Source organism: Zonotrichia albicollis, chromosome 1 (genome assembly GCF_047830755.1).
Source record: "Zonotrichia albicollis isolate bZonAlb1 chromosome 1, bZonAlb1.hap1, whole genome shotgun sequence".
NCBI lineage: Eukaryota > Metazoa > Chordata > Aves > Passeriformes > Passerellidae > Zonotrichia > Zonotrichia albicollis.
The window spans coordinates 149,852,033-149,875,794 of NC_133819.1; the positions used below are offsets into that span (position 1 = coordinate 149,852,033).

At 40.2% G+C, this 23,762-nt stretch overlaps 1 long non-coding RNA gene across 1 annotated transcript in view; it reads right to left on the reverse strand.

Annotated features, from left to right (window-relative positions):
- LOC141725443 (uncharacterized) overlaps positions 1-23,762 on the reverse strand; it is a 134,324-nt gene that overhangs the window by 49,536 nt on the left and 61,026 nt on the right. The window contains exon 2 of the long non-coding RNA XR_012577300.1: positions 21,556-21,619. This is a non-coding gene — a long non-coding RNA (uncharacterized LOC141725443). The remainder of the gene's footprint in view (positions 1-21,555; positions 21,620-23,762) is intronic.

Genomic DNA, 23,762 nt, shown 5'->3' on the forward strand with positions numbered 1-23,762 from the left:
GCTCAAAAATCATGGGAGGGGATAAAATGTGGTTTTTAAAGCAAACTCTAAGTAGCCAGCAAGAATTAAAGAGCAGGGCTCCACAGGAGCATCCTCTGAACCATTCCCAGTGTCAGCCACACATGGCTCGAAGCAAAGTCCCAATGCCAAGCTGAAAGAAGCTGTGGGAATAAGGGTAGGGATTTATTAGGGCCTGTAGGAAATTTTGGACAGAATGGAGCAAGTCCAACACCAAAACAGAATCAACCTGCAAGTACTATAGGGAAGTCCTCATTAAGAGAAGGGACAAAGCAACAGGCACTAAAAAGATGCAACTGGAGATCATGAACCTTCCGTTTGAAATGCAACAGAAGACACAAAACCTCCCTTTCCTCAACAAGACATATGCCAGAAATTTAAAATAAATTAGGCAGTAAGCAACAAACAAATCCAGATCCATCTAAAGACCAGGCAGAAAAACTGACATTCAACCCCAAGTTAAATATGTTTGTGGTTCTTTGGAAATACTAGAGTGCCTCTTAAGTGTCAATATTGAGTTAAAACACACTTAGGAGACAAATGTCATCCTGTAACAAGGTGGTGATGTGCTTATTCCCTGAAGAGTCTGCCAAAGCAAACACAACAAGGGATGATCACAGCAAAAGTGAATTCAGCAGTTTGTTTCTTCAGTAAATGTGTTCAAATCAGGTCCCACAAATAGTTAGCAGTATTAATACTCCTGAAACTCCAGTAGTGCCTCTGGAAAGATGTAAAAAAGACTCCTAAAGCACACTCCTTGAGCTTCCTATTGCATAAATATGGGAACACATAACAAATGTCCAAGGCCTGGCACTTTCTTCAAGATATTCCCAAATCAGGTAATATCTCCAGCTCTCACAAAAAGTAGAGTGGTAAAATAAAATTATTTCTTGCCAGACAGAACATGCATAATTCTGTTTTCACCAGAAAATACCAGATGAAGGCTCCAAAAAAGAGCAATTTAGGTTTTCTAATTTGCTTTTTAACATGGAATAAACCTCCCCTTTCCTCATTTCCTGCAAGAAAGACTCATTTTGCTAGTTGGTCCTGGCAGCTCCAGTCAGAACCACCTACATTGCTCTGCTCTATCCCACATAATTTTCATGAGCCATCAACAAAGTGCTGCTCCACACTTTGTATTGGCAGGGAAGTGCTAATTGCAGCCAGGCAGCCAAACCTTCTGAGCACACAGAGGTTTGGGGATTGCCTCAGAGAAGACGGGGCAAATGCACTTCTGTCTTCCCTAGAGGAGGATTATTTGCAGTCAGCTCCAGCCATCAAGGATGTCTTTCCTGCACTCCCTGCAAGGCTGTGGTCCTGCCAAGAGCTGCACACACACAGAGGTGATGGCTGCAGGAGGCAGATCAGAGAGCCTGAAGGCACGGCCGTCCCTGTGCAGGAGCAAATTGTGGCTATCCTGTCCCTCCTTGATGAAAAGCAAGTTTGGGAACGATCTGAGCCAACCTCAGCTCTCCCTTTTCCAAGCTTCCCATCCGTTCTCCCCTCAAGCTCTGCACACAGCTTGGAGGCCACCCAAGGACAGGCAGATTGCATGAGTATGAAACCCAGCTCAAACTAATCTAGAGAGTTTGTTTCCCCAGGTGAACAAGAACTCTACCACCAGCTAATGCTCTATCAGAGGCATTCACTGCATGAAATGTTGTTATCACTTTGCATATAATAAATATTCAAGGCGCATGCCTCTAAGGCACTAGGTTAAGGTGCTTAACATTTGAGTACACATCACTGAAAAAGCAGGTTGGTACTTTGGTACTAACTCATCTCTATTTTTAGTCTTAACACAGCTCTAACATCCCCAGAAGCCTGACCATCCTGCTGTGATTAAATATCATACTTGTACAGTGAACTGCTGCCTGGATTTTAGAGTAGGTACATTTATTTTAAACCTCTGATCAGCATAGTAGGCCCTTATTTTCATTCTAGGCTATTTAAATAGCAGTGTCATTCTGCTCCTTTTTCATATATAACCATGCAAAGAAATGGCTAATGGCGATTTACATTTTTATTGGAATTAGTGGAATGACTTACATAGAATTAATTGGGAGTTTTCATTCCTGTCACATCGTTGAAAGTTGTTGGACAATGAGGAAAAGTAAGTTTGAAGTACTAAAATATAGTGAGAAGGCAAAGATAAGTCATCTAAAGTTTTAAGATTTGAAATAGCCAGACACATCAGGAATTCATTAGAGAGTTTACATTTTGAAACAGGTTTTATATCACATTAAACATCATAATATACAGGACATCTCCAGATTCTCATGCCCCACCATGTTCTGGCTCCTCTCTAACCTCCACTAGGCAATCAAAAGTCTCCTATCAGCCCTGATCTCTTACATGCTGTGGGGTGCTGTGACTCAGTTACTTTGAGAATAAAATTCATTTGCCCAAACACAACCTCCTGAGTCACTTTGGGTGCTGCTCCAGAACAGAGCAGCTCCTCAGCCAGTCAGATTTGGTACAACACAATTCCTGCCTGCAGCTACAGTCTGTTCATGCTCTCACCTCCCAGTGATTTAACCAAACCTGAATTCCAGCAAAGACAAAATGCAATGGATTAAGAGGATGTACAGAGGCAGCTACCACAGTTCCAAGGATTTGCAATAATCCATTATGCAGTCTGAACCTTTCCATCTCCCTGAAGACAGTGGAATGGTCCAGTCCAAATGACTCCATCTCCTCAGCTTCTGCACCAAATCTGGCCTCAACCACTCTCCAAAGTGGCACAAATCCTACAGAGAGGCAGGCTGTGAGAAAAAAGCTGTATGAGGCTGTGAGATTCATGGCTATCACATCAGAGATTGTCTATGCAGTAAATTGGAGCTGGTGTTGCTTTCTGCCACCAACAGACTGAAAACTGAGCACACAGCTGGGGTGTATTACTGCAGCTTGTGACAGCCAAAAGCTTCTCCTGTTCCTTTCCATCTAGTCCTGTGTGTGCCAGCCAACTTTTATGTCTCATCCATCGAGAAAGAACCACTCACATGGCTCTGAGTGGGTACAACAATTTGCTTTGTACAACTGGCATGATTTCAGGTGAGGTGTCTGAACACAGACTCCCTTTATGGATCTGTTATTACTGCTGGTTGCCCCAGGCACTGTCCACCCACAAGAATCTCACCCAGCAATGTTCCCAGGTGGCCAAGGAGGGCAATGGCATCCCGGTTTGTATCAGCACCAGTGGGACCAGCAGGACCAGTGACCAGTCCAGACCCCCTGGACTTTGAACTGGTGAGGCCACATCTTAAATCCTGAGTTCGCTTCTGAGCCCCTCAGCTCAAGAAAGATTTTGAGGTGCTGGAGCATGTCCAAAGAAGGGCAACAGAGCTGGGGAAGGATTCAGAGAGAATCTGAGAGTGCTGAGAGTGTTTAGCCTGGAGAAAAGGATGCTCATGGGTATTGTTAATCCTCTCTACATCCCCCTGACATGAGGTTGTAGCCAGGTGGGTGTTGGCCTCTTCTCCCAAGTAACAAGTGATTAGCCAAGAGGAGCTGAGATCAAGTTGTGATAGGGGTGCTGTCGCTTGGATATTGGGAAAAATTTCATCTCTGAAAGTGTTGTCAAGCATTGGAAGAGGCTGCCCAGGGCGGAGTTGAGTGGCCATCCCTGGAGTTACTTACAAGGTATGTAAATCTGACATTTATGGACATGGTTTAGTTGCTGGTTTGGTATTGCTGGGTTAGCAGCTGGACTTGATGTTCCTAAAGGTCTTTTCCAATCTAAGATTCTATGACTCTAACTAGGTATTATTGAACACTGGACAAAGCTTTAGGAATACTTTAAGGACCAGACATATTTTTTACAGTACTTCTACCTAATTTCTCTTTGCTCTAAACATTTAAAACACAATGCAGCTCCAGTGCCGGATGGAGGATGGCCTGCGTGATGGGAGTCCTCTGATTTTCTCATTCTGTTGCAGATGTTCAGGCCAAATATATAAGCCAGAATGCTAGGGCAGTTGGGAGACCAAAAAAAATCAGAAAAGGTAATAAAACCCTCTGATTTTTCAGTTGCAAGACACCAATCACAGTAAAATACTGGCCCAGTCATACTGGCTTGGCAGAAGCTCTTCCCCTTGTGTGTCTGCACTACAAGCAAATGGTTGGTAATGATTTGTGTGCATGCAACACATCTAAGTAATTAAAACAAACCTCTGTCTGCTGCAGAATGCAAATGAGCCAACAAACTAACCCAACCAAGCCAGCTTTAGCCAGGCTCAGTAAATTCAATGCAGGGAATATTCCCTTGTAATGGCCAAGTGCTAGGAAGCCAGCTGGACATTCACTTTTTAAGGACAAGTAACTCTGGCTGAGGGAGCCCTATGTATTGCTGTAGTTTGAGTGCTTGAAACATGGGGCAAGAGTTTTATATTGATTCTATCCATCAATTATTGCTTGAGAGGGAAATGGAAACAGTAACATGAGTGGACGTAGCAACAGTACCTTGTCCATCTCTATTCAATTCCTTCATCTCTAAAATGACAAGATCCCAAATTTTTCTTCACTAGAAGAAAGATTGATATAGGTGAGACATCCCTTGTGATGAAGTTTTGATTTTTAACCTTCTTGGTTAAAATCCACTCTTCAATGAGGGATTGTATCACTTCAGCTGGGACTACACAGAATTTGTGACAAGGTGAGGGCAAGTGTAGAAGGCAATGGTAGAAGTTTTATTTGCTGGCTTCTGACACCTGACACAAGAGACAACCACTGCTATGAGCATCTGCCTTGGGAGAGGATAGCAGCTGATATGAGTATTTCAGCCTGGATATATCAGTAGTTCCTCCATTGTAATGGTTTGCATAAGGTCAGTGTGGGAGGCAGAAATATGCAGGTGAAGTGTGTGACCTCTAGAAGAAGTGAAAAGACAAAGGGCAGGCATGTGTGCCCTTGTGTGACAGATATTTTCAAAGTAACTTTGAACTGCCTTTTGGTCACAGCTAAGAAAAGAATCCTCCCAGACAAATAACGCTACAGAAATTAAATAGAATTCTTTCATCTGCATGGCATGGCAAGAACAATACAACATTTAATGATCTTTGCTAAGAATCACTGTTCCTTTACATAAGAAAGAAATATTTTCCTTCTTTTTTTTTTTGGTATTTGCTATTGATCTTGCCCCTTGTCTTTTTGCCCAATTTGGCATGCATTTGAAATTGTTCATTCATGTGTCTCACAAGCTTTGATGTCTGTGTGGTTTGGAGGAAATTGCAAATCACTGTTGTGAGTGCACTTTCTCTACTGCAGTAATTGCCTCTAATAGGGTAGGGGAAAGGGCCTCAATCCATCCCACCAGTTGGATGCCAGGGCCAGCAGGAGATTTCCAGAGACTGCAGAGGTCAACAGAAGGGCCCCTGAGGAGCAGCACAAAGGAATTCCAGCCCCTCCAGCCAGTGAGCTGGCACAGGGAACAAACAAGAGGGGTTAGAGTTGTAGGGCTGGGATCTTATTGGCACCACAGGGACATGGTGGGATGGTTCCTGTGGCAATGGAGTGTTAGGATGGAAGGATACAGGCTGTTTAGGAGGAAAAGGCAGGGGAGATGAGGAGGCAGGGTTGCCCTCTATGACCTGCTGGGGACATGGAGCTCACCTGGGGACAGATGAAGAGTTAACTGGGAGCCTACAGGTCAGGAGTAAAGGGAAGTCAGGGACAGGTGACATTGTAGTGGGATCTGCTACAGGCCACCCAAACAGGAAGATAAGTAGATGTAGGAGAAGCCTCATATTCACAAGCTCTGGTCCTCATGGGGGACTTCAAATACTCTGGTATCTGTTGGAGGGACAGCACAGCAGGGCACAAGCAGTGCAGGAGGTTCCTGGAGTGCATTGGAGGGGCTGGTGGGGAATGTGAAGCTCAAGGGCATCCTTGGCTGCAGTGACCATGAAATTGTGGAGTTCAGGTCCCATAGGGCAGCATGGAAGATGAACAAGCTCACAGCCATGGATCTCTGGGGAGAAGACTTTGACCTCCTCAGGTACCTGCTTAGTAGAGTACCAGGAAATAAAACCCTGGGAGGGAAGAGGAGCCCAAGAGAGCTCGTGAGCACTTAAGGATCAACTTGTCCAAACGTTAGAGCAACATATCCTGATGAAGAAGTTGGGCAAAAATGCCAGGACACAAGGATGGATCAACAAGGCACTCCTGAACAAACTTAAACACAAACAGGGAGCCTGCAGAGGGTTGAAGTGAGTACAGGTAATCTGGGAAGAATACCAGGAAATTTTCCAAGCAGCCAGAATTAGGTTGGAAACAGTAATGCCCTTACAGAAATAATTCTGGCCAGAGATGTTAGGGACCATAAGAATCACAGAATTATGGTAGAATGGTTTGGATTGGAAAGGACCTTTAAAACCACCTGGTTCCAACTATCCTGCCATGGGCAGGGACATCTTTCACTAGCCCAGGTTGCTCAAAGCCCCATCCTGCTTGGCCTTGAACACTTCCAGAGATAAGGCATCCTCATCTTATCTGGGCATCATTTTCCTGTGTCTCACTATGCTCACAGCAGGAATTTTTTCCTAGTGTCCAATCTAAACCTCTTCTCTTTCATTTTAAATCCATCACCTCTTGTTTTACCCCTATATGCCCATGTCAAAGTCCCTGTCCATGCCTCTTGCAAGCACTCTTCAAGTATCCCAGAGAAGTTGGAACTAGATGATCCTTAAGGTCTCTTCCAATATAACCCATAATTCTATGAGAACACCAGAGGACAAATTGAAGAATTTTGAAGAATTCGGCACCCAGATTAATATAAGAAACAAGTGTGGTTTATAGTAAATGTGGTAGAGGACAGGTAGTTGGTTCAAAATTTAATTTCTTAACATGTATATATAAGCTTCCTTTTCTCCTCTGAGCAAATTCATTGAAAATTAGGTAGGAAGAGCTTTGTAACTTTAAGAAACATTGACAGAAAATTAGAAAAGAATGATTGTCATAAACTTAGATGAAATGTTCACCTTTCAACTCTTCCAACACACATCTTTAACAGGACTTCTCTGAGGCACACACTGTCATTATCAATTCAGTTCTTTTGCCAAAGAAATCACTTGCAAATGTAATTTATATGTTGAAAAAATATCAAGGTTATTATAAAACTACAGAAATTAGGTTAAACCACTGCCCTCGTTTTTCTCTCTGTAGAAGAATTTCTCACATCTCCCTCTATATCTCCCCATTTATTCACACATTTTCCTTTAGATATGGCAAGATTGATTTCAACGAACTACAGTCACCGAAAATGTAGGCATATAAGATTGCCTTTTATGTTCTTGCTATTTTCAACAAAGAAGGACTTAGGAAAAGATAATTCCCTTTACAAGATAACTCATCAAATCACAGAATGGTTGGGGTTTAAAAAGACCTGAGAGATCACCTAGACCAACCCCCTTGTTAAGCAGGTTCCCCTAGAGCAGGTTTCACAGGATAAATACCCTGGTTTTATATGCTGCTGTTTTGGTGGAATGAATTGCCCTTTGAAAGTGCTGATTCCTCTGCCTTGTCTACAGGGTGAACATAAAAGACTCTCTTAAGCCATATATCTACCTCCTAAATGGGTAAATTAATTCCAGTCTCTGCCTTTCTCTCTATCCAGATCCCAGTTCTATGTGCTGCTTGGCTTTTTCCCTCTTCCCTCCACCAATTATCTATCCACTTAGGGACTGATCTCCTGGGTAATCAGCTCCAGCCCTCAATCATCACAGGAAGTCAATGTCATGTCACACTAGTCATGCATTTATCAAACTCCCTCTTAAAATTAGTTATGTGATCTGTACCTGCTACTCCAAGAGAACAGCTGATCTGCATTAATCTCCTTCCTCCAAGGCTGCTGCTAATTCCCTGCCTAACCATATTTATTATCAATTTATACTCCATTTGTCCTTTGGCTTCTAGCTCTTCCTGGAATTTACCTGCTTGTAGATATTTATAAGCAATAATTACATCCCTTTCTAGCTTTCATTTTGCTAGTCAGAAGAAGGGATTATTTTAGACATTTTTTTAACATAACATCTCTAATCTTTCATCCTAGTAACCATATTCTAAATTTAATTACCCTCTTGAGTAATTCTTGTGAGACCTATAAATCGTATTCCACGTCAGTCGCAATGGTACTAAAATTTCCCTCTGGATATGGAGAAATCCCACCTAAAACACCCCAGTGTGTTTTCCCCTGGCAACCTGGCTCTGGTGGGTCACAATCCTTGTGAGTCAATTAAAGGTGTGAATCTTCCCTCCCTTTTGTTTTCTTCTGAGAAGAATTGGTTTTACTACAGACCTTTAAACTTCTAAACCTTTCTCCAGATTTCATCCTATGGCAGTTTTTCATCCTATGGCAGTTTTTCTAGCCTTCATGAGAAGAAAATCCTTTTGTATTTTTATCCAGTACTTTTCTACCTTGATAATGAACACTAGATGTTTTTTCATCACTTACTTCTGCTGATGTGATCTTATATTTTTTTAATCTTTGGAGAAAACAACAGATGCAATGAGCTGTAAGAATTAGGTTTGAACAGCTACAGAAATAATCCTCTTAACGTAATGATTCTCTTTTAATTATAAAGTATAGGCAATACATTTTAATTATAAATTACAAAGTTCTCAAATTCCATTGCAATACTTTTCTAGACCTATTAGTTCCTTTAAAAATCTTTACTTCCCCTTCACAGTTTTGTATCCAGACTTCTCAACTGTCTCCCTGAGGTTCTCTTCTGGAAAGAATCTGGCCTTTGAGACTACCAGACCATGTCTACTTAATAGATAAACTCATAGAAATGTTTTTTGCAATATTTTAAGTTAATTATGAACTGAATTTTTAGGAGAAAAACTTTATTGTGGGACCTATTACCACTTAGAAAAAATATCTGGATTTTTTAATATGCTATACTAGAGAAAAAATGTTCATATATATGACATAGGAGCTCTGACCTTCCCAGTGTGTCACAGGGCTAAATTCATTTAGCTGAGCAGATGCTTTTTGTTGAATTTTTTTTGTGTTCTGGTGACTGAATAGGAGAGAATGAATTAATTTGTTGCTAGTCATCCAAAACAAGATTGGATATGTATCTTTCACAGCCAAATAAAAAGTATGCTAACCTAGATCCAAAATCTTGCCCTCAGACTTCACTCAGTTTCTCCAAAAGACTTTCTGAGCAAAAAGAGCTACTTCACTATTCATAATCTTATTATTGCCTCCTTTTATCATCAATCAGTTGTCTCTGAAGCCCACTCATTTTTAATATCTCTTGAACAATTTAAATCTCCACATTTTCTTATGAATTTTAAATTATAAGGATTGAGACAATCCATTCATGTCTTTTCTACAGAAGACTTGATTTCCTTTCCTTTGCATTTGGGGCAGAGGCTGCTGAGTTATTCCCCTCCAAACTAAACTATACAGGTAATCTACTTTTGGTAACAACTTTATTCTAGCATTGTCCCAGTTGGCCTAAAGAAAATAAAGTATCACAGAATTACAGGATAATTTGATTTGAGAAGGACCTCTTCAGGTCCCTAATCCAAGCTCCTACTCAAAGGTGGTTAAGCTAGACCAGGTTTTTCATGTCAAGTTAAGTTTTGAATGACTTCAAGCATCTTCTACCTATCATGGCCATGTCCTGTGAGATGTCCTGTTCAGTGGATCTCAAATAAAAGCATGGTAATTAGCTAAACAAACAAAGACTCAAAAACCAAAACCCAAGGATAAAACCACATTTGTAAAAATTTAGAGGATGCTGGAACAGAGAAAGTTCAGTCTAATAGTCTATTTGAGTACAATAACTACATATGTACTTATCACACATATCACGTGTATATGTACACAAAAATTACAAAAGGGAGATAATTGAGTGGTAACATGAGGGAAAAAAAAAACTGAATCACTTCTACTCTGCACCTAAAACAGATTTTGCAAAGTTGATTGAGTTAAAGCAGATATGCCACAGAAAACCTTTCCAAAATGTGCATGCACCAGAATCATGAATCTCTCTCCCCTGGGCTGCATTAAGTATGGGATTTTTTATGATCTATCATTTTTTTAGTCTTCATTTTACCTTTCATTAAACATTAAAAAATGTGTCTCATCAGAAAGCATTGCTTTTTATGGCAGCATTTCAAGCTCAGTAACTGAGGAGACTTTATTCTGCATCTGAACATGATTTCCATTTTACTTTTAATGAACTATTTTTATAGTGCAAGTGCATAAACAAATAAGAAAATGAGTGGGCAAGGATGCTTAAGGTGCTTTCATAGGAACAAAATTAATTAATATCCATCTTTCAAGAGAAGCAATTTGAAACCTGTGTAACTATTTTACTTGCAGACATTAAGAAGAAGCTGTAGGGCAATTAGCAAGACCTTCATTCTGGAAAGGTAGTTTGGAGTCTATTACATCAGTTTGAAATCAAGCCTTCCATCAAATATTTCTTCCATGCAGCTGTTGAGGGGAAGTTCATCAAAGCTTTAGCAGGAAGATAAACATGGCTATAGGATTCAAATCCAAAGATGAGGTTCAGTAAAGAGTTTTGGCTGACTCTTGGGAATTTTTAGACCACAGAGTCTATGAGTGATGGACTTGGGACTTGAATTTTATCCTTGCTTTGGACAGTCATAGAATCATAGTTTTTCAATAACAGCAACAATGAAAAAAAAACCACTAAAAAAACCCACTAAAACACTGAAACTCAGCTGCAAGAAAAGCTACAAAATCTGTCAGTTTAAAGCTGATGATCCCACCTGTCCCTGCTCAGGATGCAGCAAGGGTGCCTTTCAAGCAAGTGTCTTGTCTCCCTCATGTGAGCAGACAGAAGGGAGGGCATCTACGGTTCCTCCCATCATTATGGGAGAAATGACTGAGGTTGAGTTGAGTCTTGGCTGAGGTTGAGTTGAGTCCTCCTGTGGCTCACAAAGCCTGCTGAGGCTTTCTCTGCATATCCCAACAGGAATGTTTGTTAACAGTCTCCCAGACCACATTTGTCTCCAGCACCCAAAGAAGGTCTACAAATATGGTGAAAGGCTTTGAAGGGAAACCTCATGAGGAGTGGCTGAAATCAATGGGTCTGCTCAGCCTGGGCAAAAGGAGACTGAGGGGAGACCTTGTAGCAGCCAAGAGCTCTTTAGCAAAGGAAAGAGGAGGAGCAGCACCCATCGCTCCCCTCTGGTGAGGAATCCACCACAGACAGGAATCCAAGGAGTCCAATCCTGCCAATGAAGGTTTAGGTTGGATATTAGGGAAGGGTTCTTCCCCCAGAGGGTGGTTGGGGACTGGAACAGGCTCCCCAGGGCAGTGCTCACAGCACCAAACCTGACAGAGCTCAAGAAGTGTTTGGACAACATTCTCAGGAACATGGTGGGAATTTTGGGGACTTTCCTATGCAGGACTTGGATGATCCTTGTGGCTCCCTTCCAACTCAGAATATTCTATAACTCTCCAGTTCTATAATTTCCATAATTTCCCAAGAAACTAGTTTGAAAAGGAGACATTTTTTCCTTGTTAGCATCTGATTAAAATGTAATAAATTCCTCTCCCTTAATAGGAAGGGTTCCTTTGAATAACTTCGAATCCCATTTCTTTCATTATTCTTTGGTGAAGGAGCCTCATTTTTACTCAGAAGAGCAGTTTGACTGTTGTGGTCCTTAGCTTTTCTCTCCAAGCTTTGCTTATCATCCAGAACAGTCATTTCACTAAATTATCAGTTTCTGTTATACATAAGCTACTTCTACTTGGCATCAGAATAAGGCTTTTTTCAGTAACTAAAAATTTTAACTGATCAAATGAAAACACTAAGACAATTATTTGAAAAGAATAACCAAAGATGCCAATAAAATCTGCGCTGTAGCAATCAAATCATGATGTAAGTTGACTCCCAAGATATGACTGCATTAGCTTATATAGGAAGAAAATATTTTCAATATTAATTACTGGTGCTTTTTAACAAACTTGGCAGTAAATCCAGTTTTAACAATAACTAACTGCACATTCATTAATTCTGGAACTTAAGCCAAATGTAGTCTTCCATACTGAGAACATCTGTGATTGTGTCCTTTGGAATTTGTTCCCTGTGCATCTTATATAAGTGCATCAGAAATATTCCAACTCTCATCCCTTTGTTTTATTTACAGGACATGAGAAAGCAGGCTTGGAAACCTATCAACTGAAGCTGAGAGGGAACAGTGAAGAGGAAAAAATAAATTTTAAAAATAGTTCTGATTAACTGGTTTCACTGAAAAAAAGGAATAGAAAAATAAAGAGTAATCTTTGTAGTCTTCATTTATACGTGAATAAAACAGAAGACGCAAACATGCAGAATACATTCAAAGAAAAAAGCTGCTAACAAGGATTTGCTAATTGTTGGATACTGAGGTTTATTGGAGCAATGAGAGCCTCCAAATTCTCTGCTCCTTGCAGTTGAAAGAGCCACTTCCCAAAATAGTGCTTCTTCCCAAAGCTACCCAAAACCTCTTCCACTACCAAGAAACCAGCCCCAGCTCACAGCTTCCTTGAACACAGCCCAGATCCTTGGTTATGTATGTCAGTACACACTGATTTATTTGGATATTTTAATTCTGAAAAAGAAGAGCAACCTCTGCTTTCATGCTGGCTTACCTAGCCCTCATCACGCCTGGCTTAATGGTGAGGCAAAGGAATATTTTTAGCTACTGAGGAAATGAACAGTGAAAGAATATGCAGGATTTCCACACTATTCCTTCCTGAGTTAATGCCTAAGTGCTTCTCAGAAGCCTGCATAGATCAAGGTTTTCCACTTACACTTCTGCTTTTATATCTTGTATTTACTATTACAGTATATATAGTTATTGCCACCAAAAAAAAGTGCAAGACATCAACTTCAAACGTCCCCCTTAAATGGTGCTGAGTGTGTACTTTACTTGCAGAAACCACAAAGTGGAACAAATAAAAAGAACTGTTGTAAGACTTGCTAAAGAGGTTCAGGTACTTGCCATAATCATTTTGCAGATGGAGATAAGCCTGAAAGAACATTAAAGTTTCACCGCAGAGATGTGATGTGGAGTTGGGCATGTCAAAAGGTTAAAAACATTTTGGGATTTTTTTGCTTATGTTTTTGATGCTAGGTTGTGAGATATATAAATCATTCATATTCTATTAAAATGGAGCCCTGATTCACCTCTGGGGGATTTCAACAGATTACCATACCAAAGCACATTTTCTGTCCAGCTTCCACTCTTCAGCTATGAGTCTTCTGTACTCTGTGTCATCCTTTTCAATACAATCTCCACATCATTTTTGATACCTCAGCACTTCACAATTCTCATTTTCTGGCACTATAATCTCTTCCTTCTTTTCAAGAAACTGTCAAAACATAATTCTTACCTTCTGAAATCCTTTTCCTATTTTTTTTGTTGTAGAATTTCTGCACAAACTTCTTTAGGTTAAAAAAAAATTGCAAAAGCTCTACATAAATGCAGTTCTTTAGATAATTGACTATATTTAAATTTCTTCAAACAAACATATGTTTGGCATTCCATATGATTGCCATTACAAAATTATTTTTTTCAAAAGCACACATTATTGCTATTACAAATTATTTTATCAATTATTTATTAATATATTTGTGCGTTTATGAATTAAATTAAATAGCTAAAATATAATGAAAGTTAACAAAACTCAATTACATCATTATAGGTCTTAAGATAATTTCAAATAATAAAATTTCCCATATCATAGATAGATTTTGATTGGAATTAATAACTTTGAGAAGGTACCATTTAAAACAAATTCAGAGCATGATGTTGGGAATTGAGGAACCTGGTTCCAGTTCTGGTATTTTGTGAAAGTATAGTTGGGAAAATTTGAATCTGGTCAAGCTAATCTTTATTTTAAACCAAACATAAGTAAGAGAGACACTCATATGTTTTTTTGAAGTTGGATTTTGTGTCTTCAAGCACACTCACTGGTAAGGATTATGCATCTCTGTGGTGTCAGGTATTGCAATAGTATGAAAAATGCTGGTATTGTCCAAGGGCATAATATGAATGCAGAGAGAAATCCAACCACATAAAATCTCTACCATTATTTATACTGAACACTGAAGTTATTTCTATCTTGGGTCAGGCCTACCTTTTTAAATATTTCACTGCGTACTTTTGACTAAGTAAAATATTCATGAATGTATTTCAGAATAATTGAATCTAATTTAGATTGTAACTTAGAGCTCTTCTATTCAACAGGTCTCCCTCTTCTCCTGCTTAGTTGTGAATTAAAGAACTGTTTCCCAATCTGAAAATGTTCCTGAATGTTAAACAGATTGCACTGAAGAAATTCTGCTCATTATTTTCCTATGAATGTGTCTCAGGCATCCGAGCAGGTTGCAAAGAACCAGAGCACGTGAGCTCACACATATGATGAATAGTGATGATTTGAAAGGAACAGTTTGCAAACAGTGCACAGATTGAAAAGTTTTCATCAATGGTATTTAGCAAAAGGTTATAAATAACACAGATTTTCATGAAAGTCAGGAAACACATTTGAATTAAAATGGGATTTAAACACATGAAGCTTTCAGCTGGAATCTCATCTTTAAATGCCTGTACCTTTAATATTGTGAGATCTCTGTGCTCTTTGTGGTGACTAAATATTATCATTCCATGCCAAAGGGTTAATTTCCTTTGTGTATAACATAGGGGAAGTGAGAGTGGTTGTAACAATGTAGGATATCTCAACATTCTGGAATCAAACACCTCCTTTTTCTAATGGAAAGCACACGGACCTCCTAAATGCCAACAGAACGAAAAACGAGCAAAAGGCAGCATGCATTACAAGTTTGTGTAGCCTGGATTTTTATAGAATCTTGGAATCATAGAACCATCAAGGATGGAAAAGATCTCCAGCATCATCAAGCCCAAGCCATGGCACTAAGTGACACGTCCAGTCATTTTAGGGTGAACTTCACACCACTTCTCTGGGCAGCTCATTCCAATGCTTGGGAACCTTTTCAGTGAAAAAATTCTTCCTGATGTCCAGCCTGAACCTCCCCTGGCACAACCTGAGGACATTTCCTCTGGTCCTGTCACTAGTTGTGTGGAAGAAGAGGCCAAACCCCAAATGGCTGCAACCTCCTGTCAGGGAATTGTAGAGGGCGACAAGGCTGAGTCTGCAGGCAGTGCCAGGAGCCAGCCATGATAACACTGCAACAGGCAGCAACTGTGGGCATTTAGTCCACTTTAATTTTAGGGACTTTTTCATTGCTTAAAACAGATCACTGAGGATGAAAACCAGATGAGTGAAGGCAAACAGCAGTCTGAGATATCACAGGACATAAGTGGTGGTATCTCTTTCATGTTAAATTTTTCTGTGCTCTCCCAGGCCCAACACTGAGGAGGCTGGATCAGGCCAATGTGCCAACTCCAGCATCACAGACATCCAGGAAGCAATTAGGCACTGTGGAAAAGCTGCAGCAAACAGCTGATTTCAGCAGCTTTCCAACTTGACTTTCATTTCAAGGTGAAAGCAATGAGCTGGGCTCTGTCAGAACTGACTTCAGTTTGGTTTCACAACTGTGTGGGGACTGATGTGCCAATAGTAATGCTAGCAGTTAAACTGGTAAAACATTCAAGGGCTTCTAACATTGTCAAAGTTTGCATCTAGACCCCAAAACAATTCTTACTGAAAAGATGAACAGAAAATAATAATCTAGTTTTTTTTTTTTTTTTTTTTAATGTAGGCTTGAATAATATCAAAACAGCCTGTAAATGTATACTATCAGTTCAGCAGACCTCAGATTAATGCACTTGACCCCTTTAACCAAACAAGGTAGTTTAGTCCATGCTCCAAAGGAGGTTAAGCCTGACCTAAAACAGGGCAAATAACTTCAAGAAACCCACAAAAGAACAGAGAGACCCAGAGAGCATTGACATATATGAGCTTGGAGCACCGATCCTGAGGTTAACACATGAACAGCAGGTGCACCCCTCATTTATCAAGGAACAAAGACAGGTGTGGGTACAACGACTCTCATGGATAACTTTCCATTGGACACAGTTTGAGTACAGCCCAACCACTTTATTCCATAAATATGACAGCCTTCACAAATGGAGCAAACCAGTCCAAGAAAAGCCCAAGATTTTAATTAATAGATGGAATTTGCCTAAGGCAACAGGCGTCCGTGTCAAAGCTGGCACAAAATCATATCTGTGGGTAAAAAGTTTAGAACTTCTTTCAACAGAAATTTGCCATAGAAATTGTCAGAGAACTCAACAGGAAACTTTGAATGGATTACTTTCTCCGGACTGGGACGCAAATGGTACAACAGCATTGCCATAAGGTTGCCTTCATTCATTACATAGACCTTGATGTGGTTGTTTCCCTCCACATGTGAGTACGTTTATTTGCCTCGTTTTTTTATATCTTTGTTGGCCTCGTGTTCTTGAGGATTCAAATCATTATTTATGAGACATCTTTCAATTTAAAATTAAAATTTACAGAGCAAACTAAACACTGGATGAATATCTCCTGCTTCAAAAGATATTCAATAGATACATACATATGTGTGCATTTCCAGGTGGTAGAAATTAACCTGGCCTCTGCTAAACTGGTTAATTTAAAATGCATAAAACATTCCAGAAGTTCAGGAGAGAGCAATGTAATGAATGTGGTGTTATGTGCTCAGTTTCATTCTTCATCAATATTTATTTTCTCTCTCTACCCTGCCTTCTCTGACTAAAAACTTGCAAGTCTTTTTCCATTTCAAAGATGAATCTGAACCGATCTCCCACCTCAAATGAGAATCTCTCTCCTGCATCTGCTTTCAAAGGTTTTCATGTCACTGTCCTTCATTGCATAGAGGAAAGCAAGTGGAATGTCTGTTGGAGACATTCTAGTAAAATCAATTCAGCTCACACAGAGTGGCTGCAATAAAATAAATATTTGTTTGTGGTGTCAAAGGATCCGTGAGGAATTGTGTGTCTAATTTTCTCACCATACGCATATCTGACCTTCTCCCTCTGAATTTGCACTCTTCATACCACAGTCATTTTGTGTGTGCATGTAAAAATCTGATCTTTAACACCTCTCTCATGGCTGGTCCTGTTTTCTCCTCACCGGCTTGAGGCCCAAGAACCTCCACCTCTACCTTTATATGTTTCTCATCCTTCAAGCTGAGAGGGTTGCATTGATACGTCTGCAATCAGATTTTACAATGAGAGATACTGTTTCATGTCCTGTCTGTGCATTTATGATGATTTCCATATCCCTAGAACCTGTATGGCAAGGACTATCTTATTTTTTCACATCATTGCCAGAGATTTTGGGGTCCACAGTGAAGCTCCTTCTGTGATAGTTTTGCATCAAGTTAGAAGAGCATTTCTGATATGCCTGTCCCATATGGGTGATGGTATTTGGGGACTGAAGCTCCAGTTACTTTCTCCACCAATATTTGCACAAGGCCTGATGTCTGCCAGCCTTGACTTTCATGCCCAAGCCCCACCTGTGGGTTTGGGCTTTATGATTCCCCTGGGCTGAGCCCAGGCTTCAGACACATCAAGCTGGTAAAAATCACTAAGAAAAGAAGTTTAAGTGAGACCAAGACCACCTAAATCAGATCAGTGCCTCTACAGACATTTTGAGAGGATGATGGCTCTTGTTTCTTAGCCAGTGGCTGGGGATGTCCTTAACATTCAGTTTTTCCCTCTTCTGGGAGCACACCGGGAACTTCCTAAACTGAGAAACTCAGAGCATAAGTCTTGCTCAAATGGGACACACATTCAAATAGATATGAGATTTTCCAAGCAGCAATTAAATAACCCTTTCAGTCCATAAGGAGACACTTCCCTTATACTCTGCTTATATTATACTCCTCCCTTTTTACTGATTATAGTTTCAGGGTTGCAAAAAAATCTCTCTTGTCCTGGAAAAGACTTCCCTGACAGACTGAAATTTCAGGCAGAAAACAATTTTCAGACATCTTTCCATTCAATGTTTCTGTAATTCAGAAAAAATTGAAACATTAACATTTGTCACCATTATCAGAGCATTTATAGATTGGCCTTTCTGATAAGGCTGCCTAATTGTTACAGCCACCTTGTAATGAAGGTGTCAGCTCTTCCTCTATGGAGAGCAGCCATAAACCCCTTTGAAGGCCTCTGCTGGATGAGGAAGAACAGATGCACAGACCTTCACTTCAGGTAAGCTCAGGTTTATAAAAGGAGAGGTCACCCAGAGCCCTCCAAGGGATGAACTGAAATTAAAGCTCTGGGATGCTGTCACTCTGAATTAACCAAATTGTCTCAGGCAAAATCACACCATGATGTGTATCATGGAGGGGGAAACAGAGACAATTCAACATAGAAATAAACTGCAGAATTTTTCCTTGTTTCATAAGTTTTGGTTTCAAGTTTTCCCTCTTATGCCCATTTTTAGAAGATTAACAGAAAAAAAAGCCTCACAAAAAAGGGTATAATTCTCTCTCTAAAAGAGAAGAGTTTTTCTACTCTTAAAATATTAAATAGTTAACTGATGACTTTAAAAAAAATACTAATTTCTCCTATAGCAGTTTTTGTACAGCAATCCCTGGAAAAAGTTTGAAGTACACCAAGAAAAAAATGAAAGAAAGGAAATTGAAGGTACATTGAATGAAAAAATCAAATTACTTTTCTTCTAGGAAAACTCTCCTTTACTCCTCTCACAGGCACAGCAATGCTTCAAAGAGAAGTCTATTGTATAATGAGTCACTTGCCAGCACCAGCAATCTCTCTCAAAGCAGGAAAAAAAAATCAATCCTCTCTGGGATTTTAGTTCAAGAAATTTCTACTTTTCTTTTTAATGATTCCTAGGATTTCTTTGAAAACAAAGGAATGAAAGGGGAAAAAAGTAAAAGAGGAGACAGGCAAACTCTCATCTGATCCTCAGGGGTAGACTATCACACTCAGCTCAGCCTGAAACCTCCCTGCCGAGCCTTGGAGAGGGTGCTGGCACCACCTGTTTGCTTCTGGGTGCCTTCCCAAGCACATTCTGCCAGCTTTGCCCTTGGATTGGATTGCTTCCAAAGCCAGGTGAGACAGAGCCTGGAGACTGTCAGACACCTGTGAGCTGGAGCCCATCTTCATGGGGGTTTCTTCCCAGCTACTAAGGCTGGTTACATTCAGCTGCATTAACTCCTCTGTCTTGTTTGTTTCTTGAGTATATCCAGAGTTCTTGGGTGATGTTTTACAATTTCAAGAAGGTGGGAAAAAGGAAAAATCTTCTTGTCTCCCATTTAGGGCTCACAAATCTTCAGGCAATATTTAAAATCCCAAGAATGTCAATTTTGACTAAGTTTCTGACATGGTATTTGAAGGTCACAGCAACACCTTTCTCTATCCACGGTGTCTCCAAGCACCCCAAAAAAGAACAATAACCTCAGTATTCACACTGGGAGGATTATATAGGAGCAAAAGTCCTCACAGGAACTGAAACCGCTGCTGTTCCTTTCATTGCAAATCTGCAGCTTTAGGAGATATTTAAAATCATCCTTCCTGATCAGAGCTGCTCTTGCAAGCTGGTGTAATCCAACTTTCAAGAGCAAACTAGAGTACAGGAACCTCACCCAGATCCTGTCTGTGTGCATCACCATCACTTTACAAGAGGAGAGGAGAGGCTCAACAGGTCTGAGTGAGAGATAACTCCCTCATTTCCTCTCCTTGTTCCAGATGCACCAAACCTGCACTGCCCCACTACCCTCTTCCACCATGGAATCAGTCTCTATAACCTGCTCTGACATTTTTTTTCCCCAGGAAAATATCACTGATCATATTCCTCTTCAGGAATTTCACTGCTGCTCAAAATAGTCCCAGGTGTTGTTTTTATGACATAGAAGTAGTGTGGTGGAGGAAGAACAAAAAATTCTGAGCCATTGATAAGACAATTTTCACTTCCAAAGATGAAGCCTAGTGAGCAAACTGCAGTAACCAACAGGGCAGCCTTTCCTCCAGATTTCTGAAGAGAGATGAGTATGACATACTGGAGTCTGCAACTCCCTTCACAGCACTGTAAAACAAGCAATTTATTCTCGAACATCCTCTAACTTTAATTCCTTTAATAACCAAATTGCCAACAAAATTAAGTATGACAGGTCCATTTCCAATCCCTTTAATGATCCTCTTGTTTTGCCATCCACAGTTGCCTGCCTTTATCACTTTCTCTCTTGAGCCTTGGCTCTGACACCTACAAGCCTCAAAGGCTTTATTTATGTTAATTATCAAGGAAGCTTCCTTCTAAGTGAATAGTTGGATTATCTAACTCTTGATTTAATGGCAGAGTCAGCTTTATACACTGTGATTTACTGTAAAAAAATATGATCCAAGAGAAAACTGGTCTTCTGAAGTGCATGAGCTGACAGCAGTGCCACTCTGAGCTGGGTTTTTCAGTGCTGGCTGATGTCACACACTTGAAGCAGGTACTGCAGCTTTGCAGCCACTCATTAACTTTCTCTATTTTCTCTGCAGTCCCAGCTCTCTTTGTGGCATTACTAATTTTTTATCTGCAGGGAGAAACTTAAGGATGCAGCTTGCCCCAGGGACATGATGCAAAATGCAGCTGATGTAGCTGAGTTTGGAACAAAACAGAAAGAGAAAGGAGCTTGACAAAGTCACTTTGAATTTTATTGAGGGACATATTACAGATTTAGCCAAGCTTGCCCCTCTCACGGCCCAGGGTGTTTCCTGCATGCTATTTGCATGTAATTCAGAGTACATGCTAAAGGTAGAGGGAGGATCTGAGGAGTCAAAGGGGAGGCTCAGAAGTAGGTTAGAAGCTGAAGGCACATATTAAAGGTCTCCACAAAGACTCTACATGCACAAATCCAGACACTGTAATTAAGCCCGCATTCAGTTACTCATCCATTAGTCACTCACTGGTTTCTCCAAATATATCATGGCTGAAAGTCTCTCCATTCCCCTTCAATAGGAAACTATGCTCTACTGATGTTCAAGGTTTTTCTGCTGCTTTCTACAACTCAGCCATACCAAACAACTCAGCCCTATTTCTTAGGCAGGCCAGTGAAGGTAGAGGTCCTTATTTGTTTGGACCCATTTTTAAGACATGAGACCCATTTACTCTCTGTTTTATGTACAGCCCTGACATTTCCTTCTCATCCCTCCATGTCCCCCACACAGCCAGCTGGCTCTGAACAGCCCACTGAGTCATCTGTGGAAACATCAATTAACACCAACACCTGGAAGTAAAGCTCTAGCAAATTAGTTAAGAACATTATGAAGGCCACTGTAGATGACAACTTGTGTGTTCACCTCCCTCATCTTCCACCCCAGAACCGAAAACATTTTGATGAATTTTCAGCCCAACATTAGGACATGGTAGCCAGGTTCTCTGGTAATGAACACTGGTCAGATGTCCAGTACCTTCATTCAACTCTGTTTTCTATGGTGCTGTTACAGACAGTGTCATTGGTTCTGTTTCCCTTGTTCCACTTGTATTCCTAAAGATAAATCTGGGAATTTCTGTGAGGGAGATGTCATTGGTGCACAGAAACATTGGAGGCCACAGTAAGTGCTTACCAGAGAAGGGAGGCTGCAAGAATGCAGGATGTCTCCAGGAAATTCCAGCACACATCTGCAATGCCTGTTGGGAATGGGTAGAAAAGTTAAAAAAATCAGAGATGTGGTCACCATGAACATTTCTTTCTTAACTAACAGATAACATTGACTTCATTCAAACACCACCAAGCAACAGCAGAGATTCCAGCTTCTCCTAGTGGTACATCTCAGCACAAGCTGTGCTTTTCTGAGCCTCTCACAGAGAGGTCATTGCCAGTGGACAGAAAATGGCCATTAGTGATTCTGAACATTTTACCAGCCTCTCACAGAAGTGCTGCCTAAGTCAAACAATGACCTGCTCAGCTGTGCTGTGCCCCTGCATGAGAACAGCACCAACAAACTGGAACATCAGTGTTTGGAATAACAGAATAACTTTTTAATGATTTATGATTTGAGCTAGGAAACTTGCTAGCCAGATGGATCTGCAACTGAGCAAACCAAGGCTGACCTGAGGCTACAGAACCTGTGTCAGCACACTGCAGAGGTTTTGCTGGAGATTGATTGTACTATTTCATTGCCACAAAATAATCTGGTAAATTCTTAAGATTTTTTTTTAACTATTATCACTTAATCCAGACATACTCTGTTCACTTTCTTATCTGGGGCTGATCTTTTGGAGTTTGAGACTTCTAATAACTTGCTGCAAGATATTATGATTTATTAAGTATATTTTTGCTTTTGAGAATAGCAGGCAACATTTGCAAAACTATGGGAGAAAGGTAGCAGATTAAAGTAACAATCATAGGATCACAGTCATAGAACACATTGGAAAACATCTTTAGTCCAACCATTATCCCACCTCTGCCAATCCTACCACTAAACCACATCCCTGAGAACCACATCCACACATCTTTTAAATACCTCTAGGAATGGTGACTGGGCAGGTGCTTCCAGTGGTTGACAACCCTTCCAAGGAAAGAGTTTTTTCTAATATCTAAACTTCTCCTGGCACAACTTGAGGCCAAGTCCTCTTGTCCTTGAATGTGTGGGCTAAAGGGCTCATTTCCTTCCTTACTAGTGAGTTCCCTGACAAATTTAATTTTTTTCTTTCTTATGGTATCCTTGATGGATTTTATTTCAGCGTTACTCTGTTTATTCTTACTCTGCCTATAAATGGCACCATTTTGTGTCTAAGTAATGAAAATCTCAGATGAAAAAGTGTCAAATGGCAAATCCAATACAACTGTCTGACTTTCTGGGCAACGACCCTGCTTTACTCACAAATCCCATTCTACTTTTCTGAATCTAAATGAAGACCCTTTAAATTACTATTCCCAAGCATTGGGTATTATAAGAGCATGCTTTTAGGTAAACTGAGATTCACTGGAAAACTTGCAATCATTTTTCTGGCAGACTCAGGGTGTGGAACCCCAGATATTCCTGTCTGGTAAACACTGGACCATGGTGGGTGTTCACATCTTCTTTTCCAGGCACAGGCTAAGCTGTTTGGTTTCTGGTGGATTGTAACACATCACCAAAATTTTAAGAACTTCAGCACTTTCTCTTACTTCAGATATCCAATTTTCATCATGTAGACCTCTCCTACCATGAAGTCCTCACCAAGCAGAATTTTCTCCTTGTTGCTTTCCATTCCCCAATGTCCATCTAGGCTGTCCTTATCAAGGTCAACTTTAATTAGTGGCTGAAGATTGAGCACTTTCATTAACCATCTAGAAAAGGGAGCAAACATCATATTAATGCAGTGGATTGTTGATACGAGGTTGAAAGAGGTCACACCCAAGGGAGAAGGAGAATTCATGCTAAAGAGAACAAAGAAATCATTTGTCTTAATAAAAAATATCCCTTTTTAACTCTTCTCCAGCCTTTTCTATCTACTTTACTACTTAGGCCTATCTACTTTATTTCTTAGGTTTATTTAATAAATCAAAAAGTCTTGTTAGGCATAGGTCATGATTTACTTTTTATCCTGAAATACCATATTTATAATCCTACACTCTAATCTGGATCCATTATGAGGTTTTTTTGAGAACAGCGTAGCCTCCTGAAGGGAGGTTAAAATGCAAATTAGTCTCATTTTACCCCATTTTTATGCAGGTGCAAGGACAGGTCAGGCCCGTATGAAAAAATGGATTCAGACCAGAATGGCAAGGCAAGTTGAAAGCGAAGCTTTTAGGGTCTATCTTCGTTTCCCCAATAGAGAACTCATT